This window comes from Nanorana parkeri, unplaced genomic scaffold (genome assembly GCF_000935625.1).
Source record: "Nanorana parkeri isolate BGI_ZX_2015 unplaced genomic scaffold, ASM93562v1 scaffold1102, whole genome shotgun sequence".
NCBI classification, from domain to species: domain Eukaryota; kingdom Metazoa; phylum Chordata; class Amphibia; order Anura; family Dicroglossidae; genus Nanorana; species Nanorana parkeri.
The window spans coordinates 144,404-154,873 of record NW_017307370.1 but is presented as its reverse complement, the minus strand read 5'-3'; the positions used below and the strand labels follow the sequence as shown (position 1 = coordinate 154,873).

The 10,470-nt window shown below is 39.6% G+C and overlaps 1 protein-coding gene across 2 annotated transcripts in view; it reads left to right on the top strand.

The window, feature by feature from the left end:
• Positions 1–10,470, top strand: part of ATXN1 (ataxin 1) — a 156,670-nt gene that overhangs the window by 35,230 nt on the left and 110,970 nt on the right. For both annotated transcript variants that reach the window (XM_018567846.1, XM_018567845.1), the window contains exon 2: positions 4,193–4,263. The gene's annotated coding sequence lies outside the window, so the exon portion shown is untranslated. The remainder of the gene's footprint in view (positions 1–4,192; positions 4,264–10,470) is intronic.

Here is a 10,470-nt window from a genome sequence, read left to right as displayed (position 1 = left end):
TAACGCACATACAGATCCAACTACATTGGCCTATACACATACAGCACAGCAATGAAGTAATAAAATGAACTAGGATCACAGTAATCCAGCACGTTATTAATCTCACGTGCCCCACTCAATATGGCCGCCGCTTGAGTGGGACAACTCAGAATAATAACGTGCTGGATTAGTGTGATCCTAGTTCATTTTATTACTTCATTGCTGTGCTGTATGTGTATGGGCCAATGCCTTTGCTGGCGCTCGTGCAGAACAAGTACTCACCGGCACAAGTGGCTCCATCGGCTAACGAAAGGAAGGGGGAGGAGTCCGGTGACGTCACGGACATCGATGTCATCGGACTCCTCCCAGCGCAGCAATTCACAGACAGGGACAGTTGTCCACACTTTAATAGGTAGTACCTGAACATGGACCTTTATGTCATCATGTATTATTTTAATGAGTTGAAAAGCTTGAATATTACTTCTAAAATTACATTAACATGGTAAAGGTAATATGAGATTTTTGTTATTTATAGTTTATATCTCCTATAAGAGAAATATGGGGTTGCCATTGCTAAATTCCTTTTGAAAATGCTAGATACCAGACTGTTATGCTGACCCACTGACCCTGAATCATTATGAACTCTATCAGTCAGAGTAAAGTCCTTAGCTGCATGCTGGGATAATGACTAAAAGTTCTAATGCAAGAGGATAAGAATGACAGCCAAGCACCTAGCATTATCAAAATTAGTTTCTCTAAGGAAATTATCCTTTTAAGATTGAAAAGACTGAAGTTAGGTTCAGGCTTGATACTGGAGCAGGGATTAATGCACTACCAGTTGCACATGATAATTCACTGTCAAATACTGTGACAGCTTAACCTACTAGAATGTTAGCATCATATGATGATACTAAGCTGATACCCAAAGGATTTGCAAAATAGCAAGTGACGGTCGAAGGTGAGAAAATCGGCCTACAGTTTTTATTACATGTAATGACTCGGTGAGTCATTTCCCGTACCGGCACCTGCTCCTCCCCAGCCCGCCTCCGCCCGTCCATGCTCCGTCGGCTAACGAAGGGAAGGGGGGAGGAGTCCGGTGACGTCACGGACATCAACGTCACAGGACTCCTTCCCTTTGTTAGCCGACGGAGCAACTTGGGGAGGAGTCCGGTGACGTCGATGTCTGTGACGTCACCGGATGTCCGACGGAACTGCAGGAAGACCTGGAAGCCGGCGGAGAGGTGAGTACCATTCAAAAAAAGTTTAATCGATCAAAAAAATTAACGATTAATCGAAGAATTAATCGTTCATTTTCGCAGCCCTAATATATATATATATATATCTATAGATCTATACTTGGATCTATGGTTATCCTATGGGAAGTCATTTTTAAGTGTTTTTAAATGTCTTGTTGAAGGTGTTTCAATGTGTTTATTCGGTTACTATTAAATTGTGATACTTATACATACTCCATATGTGTAAACCTGTTTATTAGATCAGCTCCTATTAGGGATTTCTGTGCATAGGGGACTTTCTAGTGTAACTAAGTTTTATTGAAACCCTGGAGTTTGTTTTTCACTTTAGCTGTATTTTGCATAGCTCACTTTGTTCCCCGTAGTTTTTGAATAGATAGATCTATCTATAGATAGATCTATCTATAGATAGATCTATCTATAGATATATCTATATAAATATATATATACCATCAAAAGATAGGGTAAAGTGACATAACAGAAAAAGATGCAAATTAATAGAGAGTACTTTTTCCTCTGCTATTTTTATCATCTGCACATCTGTTGATATTTACTATGAACTGATGAATTTAGTGATTTCTGCAGCTCACTGTATTAGACATGAAATCCTAAGTGCCGGTAACCAAATACATATAACTTTGGTAGCAAATTTAGTCATGACTAGGCACCTCTTTATATTCCTTTTTCCTATTTAAATTGCACATGATGTCTCATAATTTCCTTCTTACTGCCTAGTTGTATTAATGTATTCATGTTCACTAGCTATATCTATGTAAATTTGTCTGTGTACATGGGAGAGTACAAGAGTGAATTCCCATTATCATGACTGCTGCTAATGCAGAGAGAATACTCATTATGCAGGAGCGTCTGCTCGTCAGATTTGTGATCCTCAGCGTTCTCAGGACCTTGCTGGAAGGCCCGTGATGTCACCCTCTCATATATGCCGCGTGACAGAAGCGAAAAAATAGCTAAGGCTAACTGTGATGTGCTTGATTTGGAAGGCTGTGTCTCTGCCTTCTATTGATATATGATTGTGTGACTAAAAATTGCTAGATTGTAGCTGCGCAGTTAGAAATCTCATTTATAGTCGTAGCCCAACAGCCTTTAGTAAACAGTGGGATCTGTACCTTGATTCTGTAGTTAGCTGGATATTATTATTATTATTATACAGGATTTATATAGCGCCAACAGTTTGCGCAGCGCTTTACAATATAAGGAAGACATTACAATCACAATACAAATCAAGACAAGATGGTAAGGAGGGCCCTGCCGGTGAGGGCTTACAATGTAAAAGGGAGAGGGAATATGGTTTACATTGTATATTTTTTAAAGATAACATCTATACCTTATCACTTGATCCTGGAATTCTCCTATCAACTGATCTATCCAAAAGGCACCACTGCTGTAAAGCTGAACTAAGGCTTCATTAAAACTATAGTGTTATGTAAACACTAACAGGGTTACTCACAAAGCTGCCGAAGGCAGCCGAGTGAATGACCCAGCCGAAGTGAAGTGAGCCCAACACATATCTCAAGCTGCAAAGAATTTTGCTTTGCAAAGAATATCTTCAAAACTAAATTCCTATGCCTCTTAGATGGAGCTAAGGAGCATGCAAAATATTCTTATGCTCCTTAGCTCTATTTAATGGCCATAATGCGGCATTATATTATATATAATTGTTTTACAGCAGCGCCCTAAAAGTAACACTGTGGTAGGGAGACAAGCACAATAATAATGCAGCCAAAGCTTTAACTAGCTATCACAAATTAAAATCTTTTTTTTTTTACTTTGGATAGATTTGTCTGTGTCAAAGTGAAAAAGAGCAAAAAAACACAGCAAAATGCATGCAAAAAAGAAGCATCATTGAAACCAACATTAGAGTTAACCTTTTATAAAGAGTGTAGTTCTTGTAGAATACTTGTCTTTTTGATTTTGAATAGATTGCTGAGGGGTTGTCAGGATTTTATGGTTTCTGACACGGCTCCATGTCAGAATAAATAAAACAAAGAGAAAAATCAGTGTTTCTCTCCTGGGCGGCCAGGAGCGGGAGACTCCCAGAGAGGTTTTTTTTTTTACTTTTTTTTTTTACGGCAGCAGAACCGCCGGCCAACAGAAAACTATTGGGTGGAGCTAGCTGTCATTGCTAGCTCCACACAATCGTTTTCTATTTATTTTTTTGGACTTTTTAAACAATTTTTCTGTTCTACTCGTTCCCTCTGAGGGACCAAGCAGAACAGCCAAGTCGAATGCCGCTCAGTGGCATTCAGCTATTCACTCACTGGTGTTCGGCATCTATAAGAATAGACCAAACAGCAGTGAGTAGACTGCCGGAGGTTCGGCTCAGCCGATCCAGATGTTGGATCGGCTGAGTCGAACTCTTCCTGCACTTTGGGGTGGCCAAACATGCTGAGCATGTTCGGCCGACCCGAAGCCACGTGAAGCCACCCGATGTATGGCTGATTTAGGCCGATATACAGCTGAAATAAGCCGTACCAGCCTGAAGTGAATAGCCGAACAGCGTTCGGCTCACTTCACTTCAGGTTGGTCTTTCACTTGGCTGCCTACGTCAGCTTAGTGAATAGACCCCTATGTCTCCACTGGATGGATTTCCCTTCACTTCCTGTCCCAGTTCTAACACTGGTATACTAAGAATGTTTTATGTTTGCATGTCTTCCCATTGGGAGTTTTCCCATTTACTTTGTTACTTAATGACCACATTTTGGGTTTGGCCAAGGATGTCTTATGTTTCTATATAAAATAGTACATCTTCTACTATGCAAAACACAGAAGTTTCCCAGCACACTTACCAGCCAGCCTGCAACAAAACAAATTACTATACATTGCCTAACAATATGCCTTAAAAACAGAGGTTTTAGTTGCACAACGTTTACTTCTGCTACTACTACAGTGATATAAACTTATTTAACTTATTTGGCCATGTGTTTTTTTTTTTTTTACAGTCTGCTGAAAATGTTGGTAGACAAGCCTCATAAACTACACATATACAGTGATGCCAAGAATATTGAGAGTGGTAAGTCATTAAGTCATATTGTGTATCTTTAAAATATTCTTTGTTAAAATGTTATATTAAATATGTCTTTAACATGTTAGGCATATGTTTAAAAAGACATGATATTTATTTAAATCTCTGTGGCCACTTATAATTACCGAGGCCCAAGTTGCAATGGGGTTGATTTATTAAGAGAATGGAGGCTGTTTACTAGCACAGTGAATGTTAGTGAATAAGGTCAAGTTGTGTTCATTTTAAATTCCCAATCATGTGTTAGAAAATCCTACTTTCTTAATTTCCTTTGCAATTAATTGTGTATTCAAAGTTAACACAGCTTGTTCTTGTTTACTACGCTCAGCAAACTTTCATTTTGATAGGGGAAAAGCCTCTGTTTATGTTCTAAATCAACTCTAATGCCTACTTCGAGCCATATGGCCACCTAGCTTGTACCGCCCTTCCTTGTTGTCAATCTTGTCCGGGTGGTACTATAGCATTGTTTCTTTCTTTTAGGGCCTGTTCACACCAGATGCAGTGTGTTCCAGCCCAATTCTAGCCAGAATGCACTGCCTTGCATTATGGCCGGCTCATTTTCTTGTGGGGCAGGAGGAAGTGAATGGCACCATAGCCACACCCTCCGGCTGCAATGCGATCGGTCGCATGGGATCGCAAGGCACATTATGTTGCAGCATTTTGATCGCACCGGACCACAGGCATAATGTGCATTGCGATCCTGTGCGGCCGATCGCATTGCAGGCGGAGGGCATGGCTACTGTGCCATTCAATTCAATGGCCTGCCAAGCCCCCTCCTGCCCCACAAAAATGAGCCGGCTGCAATGCGAGGCAGTGCGTTCTGGCCAGAATAAGGCCGGAACACACTGCATCTGGTGTGAACAGGCCCTTATTGCTGATTTGCATCTGTCCTAATGAGTAGTTGACAGTTACAAAACCATGTTTTTTATGTGCTATTCACAGACCATATTCTCATCAAAGAGAAAGCTTAACATTCCAACTTCCTTGGTTCTTGAAGCACATGAACCATTTGTCCCTTTTCTAAGGCTTCATGGAAACCACATATTCCCACCTGATTCACTCTTTTTTATAACATTTATTTTAATAAGGATAACAGGACAAAAAAACAATAGTTATATGTCAAAGAGAAAAAAAATAGACTGAGCAACAGCAAATATAGTAAGCTCTCAGTTATCCAGTATTCAACTAACTAGAATTCTCATCTAACCAGAAAAGAAATCCCCTGTGTACTCATTGTTTTGCTCATCTGCAGCATGTATTATACTGGAAATGATCGTGTGTCTATTTGTCTTAGTTTGCTTTTGATTACTGCATTTCAATATTAATATGAAGTCAATACAGAGTTTATGTTATGGTATTGTATAGTATTGGGTACGACATTAGTTAGACCTATTTTTTATAGTAACTCTCAAGCAACCAGAAACTACATTGATCCGGAATCTACCAATCACTGTGGATGCCGCATAACGGGGAGTTTACTGTACATTGAAGTAATTTAGTATGTTTAAGTGTGGAGCACAATATTCTGTGACTTAAATAATAGCTGTGTCCTTTGCTGACATGGAAAATGGTGTATACAAAGTTTTGTTGGTGGTTTTATTTTTGGTTGTCACCTATTTACAGTATGTATTAATTTTTTAGTTGCTAGTCTTGAATAGTTTTTGAATCAGAACCTTAAATTTAGTTTGAGAGTTTAACAGTCAAAATGTTTTCAAGTTAGGCTAGTATAGATTAGGACCTTTAGTTAGAGCAGAACTGGGGAAAATCATTCTTAACACTAGTGCTTTAGGGCTACCCCTGCACTGCGAGGGTTAAGTGTAGATTTTGTCTAGGTTAAAAAAATAAACGTTTCTCATTCGATATTCCGAGCTGGCTTGCTCTTAGGCCGGTCCCTTCTGCTTGTCGATGGTATGTCGCCTGGTGTCCTCACGTCCTATACACAGTGCATAGAACGTGATGACTTACTGGACCTTAGACCGCTGCAGTGGAGCGGAGAGTCAGGCAGAAGGGACCAGTCTAAGAGCAAGCTGGCTCAGAGGATCGAGTGAGTATAACTGTTATTTTTTTAACCTAGACCAAAACTAGCACTAAACTTTTGTGCAAGGGTTATTATTATTATACAGGATTTATATAGCGCCAATAGTTTGCACAGCGCTTTACAATATTAGGAGGACATTACAGTCAAAATACAATTCAAGACAAGATGGTAAGGAGGGCCCTGCCCGTGAGGGCTTACAATCTAAAAGGGTTAAGAATAATTTCCCCTGGAGTTCTACTTAAATGGATTCAAAGCAGACATGTCATATCGGTGTTTTGGGGCCTCTTGTGGCAAACGTAAAGGTTTGCCTAGGCCTCGTTCACACCATTCTCAGTGCGTTCTGACCCGATTGTGGCCGGATTGCACTGGATCGCATTGTGGCCGGCTCAGTTTGTTGTGGGGCGGGAGGGGGCGTGGTAGTCCATTGAAGTGAATGGCATCGCAGCCTCTGGCCGCAATAACGCAAGGCACATCAATGCCTGCAGTCCGGTCAGAAAAAATAGTGCTTGCAGCATTTTTTCTGACTGCACCGGACCGCAAGCATTGATGTGCCTTGCGTTCCCGTGCAGCGGATCTCATTGTGGCCCTCAAAAACGCTGACATACATACACAACCACAGACACAATCTCACACACTCACAGACATTATCAAATACACAGTCGAAAAATGTTTTAATTTAATTTAAAGAAATTTAAGGTCCACCCAGTCTCCCTACCTTACGAGGACTAGAGTGGATCCTCAGTCTGGGGTCCAGTGTGGGCTGCTGTGCTGTGATGAAGGTCCATCCATATGTTCATTGCTTGTACAGATACCTTGCGCGCACTGTGGAGGTGCCGGGAGCCAGAATGTAATGTCACCATGATACCTCTATAGGATTTGTGAGGGAGCTGTAAGCAGTGCACGTATGGATGGAGCTCCCTCATGGCCATAGCCTCTCCCCTAAAAAAGTGGAAGGCATGCGGTGACCCACTGAACATGGGGTAGCAACCTACTTTTGGGTCATGACCCACCAGTTGAGAACCAAGGCTCTAGTTGGATAACCTTCTTCCGTCTCCCATATGATATCACTGGCCCAACACCAAGCACCATCACTATCACATGAGAATAAAAGAAGTATGGATGCTCCCTTTTATCCAGAAGTACAGGGTATTTTCTTCTTTACTGGTGGCTGAATGCAGTGTCGGGGGTGTGAAGAAAAGGTGAGAATATGCTGCTAGACAGGGGAGTGTTAAAGTAAACTTGTTGATTTCTTTTGCATGGACAAAGCAAAGAGTTTAGTTTAAGTATATTTTGGGTGATTGAATAGGGACTTGGCAGACATTCCTTCGTGTGCCAGCTAAAGACTGCCTTTCATGTTGGCTGTCCTACTTTACTCCCTCCTGTACTGTAACTATCTATCATGTGCTTGCAGATATTTTGCAGGGCATTCTTAAAATTAAAAGTGCTGTGTTACAAGTTAGGTTTACAGAAAGAAAATACTTCAGAATTTCATCACTTCTGAAGACTATTTAGATTAAGAGTATTGTATTCAACCTGGTATTGAAACATTTACAACAATTATATTGTCTGATTATAGAGATTCTAAAATTTAAAATGCTGCTGTTAGGTTTCGCAAATCCCATACATTAAGCCATAATAGACGTTTATTATCTCTCTTTTTATGTCACAAGTTAATGTAACAGCGACAAAATTTTTACACAAAATGTCAGTTTTCAAAGGCAAGAACTTGAATTATCTAGTAAGACATCAGTGCTTGTTTTGTTGAGTTTTCCTGAACACATAAAAGACTATATAAAATATTCTTACTGTGTACCTCAAAGATGCATAAAATACATAAAAATAATTGAAATGTCATGGGTATTGGGATGCACAACAGCTTTGTCCTGATACTTGATAAGTACATGCTTGTTCCAGGTCATTGACAAGTATTGAAGGAGTAATAAGGAGAATGGCCCCAGTGCTTGTGCTTTCAAATACAAGTCAGCAAATGTATAACCTTATAGATTAATTGTGAGATCATACCACAGCATTTTAAAGGGTCATTTTAAAGAACAGAACTCTAACATATTTTTTTACAAATACCAAACTTCTATTTGAAACACTATGTTGTAGATCTGGTTTTGTGTCATGTTTCATGGACCAGCTTCTCTAAATTTTGGATCACATGAATTTTTACATTCTACTTTAGAGCTTCCTTCAGGCACTGAGGCATCAAAGTAGTACCATGGTATTCTATATAGTCCACCCTTCTTCACAGTTGGTGTGATGTTCTGGTGTTCGTATGTAGTGCTTTTATTCTGTCATATATAATAGTTTGATAATTTGTACTGGATTGCATAGCATACCTTTGCAGCAGTATTTATAGAATGCCGAGTAAAACAGTGTTATTGAATTACTTCCATTTTTTAAACTTTTGGCTTGACGTTCGTCTGATGGAGACACGGGTCTTTACAAATTCTTTTTTGACCTTTCAAATTTTTTTGGGCCATATTGTACTTGGGCCAAATTGTACAGAATTTTGTGAAGTACATGTAACCAAAATTCTGTTATGTCTTTTATATGGGAGGGTAGCTTGAACCCTCACCTAAACTAATTATTTCATACAAGTAAAAAGATTTTCAAGCCATTTATGCAGAATTAAAAAATATCTACCTACAATGTATGCAGTTTTCAGGTGGTATGTGTACTCTAAACCTCTGCATTCTGTAGCTGGAATATGTTGTAGATTTGTGACCATTTATGTGAAAGGATACTGTATACATTTTACAAGTGTGTAATCCGCAAATTATAAGACATTCTGTGCCAGGAACCCAGTGCTAGAATTACCACCAGAACAGAATTCCTTCCCCCATTTTCTAAATGTAACTTTAACTTAAACAGGCAGCTGAAAGTTTACACTGTTTAGAGATGTAGTTGGCTGCTGCAGATCTCTTAATATAAATCACATACAGCCTATGCTTGCAACATGCATCGATTAAAACAGGGCAGCCTAATCTGTAAACTCTGTTAATGACCTATAGACTTGGTACTGTGCATATCCCCCCAGCCTTGTTCCCCTCCCATCTGACTTTAAGCACATTTCACTTGAAACCGTAGACCGTCACCCCAACATCACACTTCACTGGAATTAAATGTCTATAGCATTTTCAGCTTTTAGTTATGAACGTGGGTGTCGTGGTTTTCAGAAATGCTTGGTTGATTCCTCTCTTCCCTTAACATTTGCATAGGGGGACCGTGTAATGATATGTTCTTAAAAATAAGAAGCAGCATTTCCCATCTGACCTACAATTTATTTGAAGACAGTAAACACTAAGGCCACACTTGTCCAGGTGACATTAATCCTCAATTAGCTGGAATTCTAAGTGAACAGCAATAACAATTTTATCCAACAATGTAATTAGACCAGTTCTCTTACAGTTCTTCTGCAAACATAATTGAGCTGCTCTCATGAAAAGAAATTAGTCACTTGAAAGCAATATTAAGGGTTTTTCTGAGAATGGACATTATTTTCACATTCTATACATTCAATAGCAGGTAGACATGTTTGTTTAGCGTTACACAGCATATTATATTTTATTATATGTGTGGATTCAAGAATACTTGAAAGACCAGTCTCTTACATTTAAGAATGAAAGATGAACTAATGTGTTTTTAAAGTGAGGATTATATATACTGCTAATCCTCACAGGCTCGATTCAATGGTTGCAGCTGCTTCCTGCCTGTTTTGGCAGGGTGCACCATTGATTGCTCCCCCACTACACCATGGTAAAAGGAGGGCTTCTGAATATTATTATTTTATGCGGGGAAGCAATGCAATGCACAGTAGCACGTTTGGAAGCTTCTAATGTATTCCATGTAAAGAGTATTGATGTAATGCTGTACCTGCAATGACATCAATTGTACTCTTGCACATGGTGCAAACGTTAGAATTGTACTATTTAATACTGCCTCTGGAAGTCATGATGTATGCAGCTGTCAGAGTCTTTCAATGCCTAATGGGATTTGCAGTTTCAACACAGCTAGGGGGTTAGAGTTTGCCTACCCATGACCTAGACCAAACATGTACATATATATATATGTGTGTGTGTGTGTGTGTGTGTGTGTGTGTGTGTGTGTGTGTGTGTGTGTGTGTGTGTGTGTGTGTGTGTGTGTTTATATAG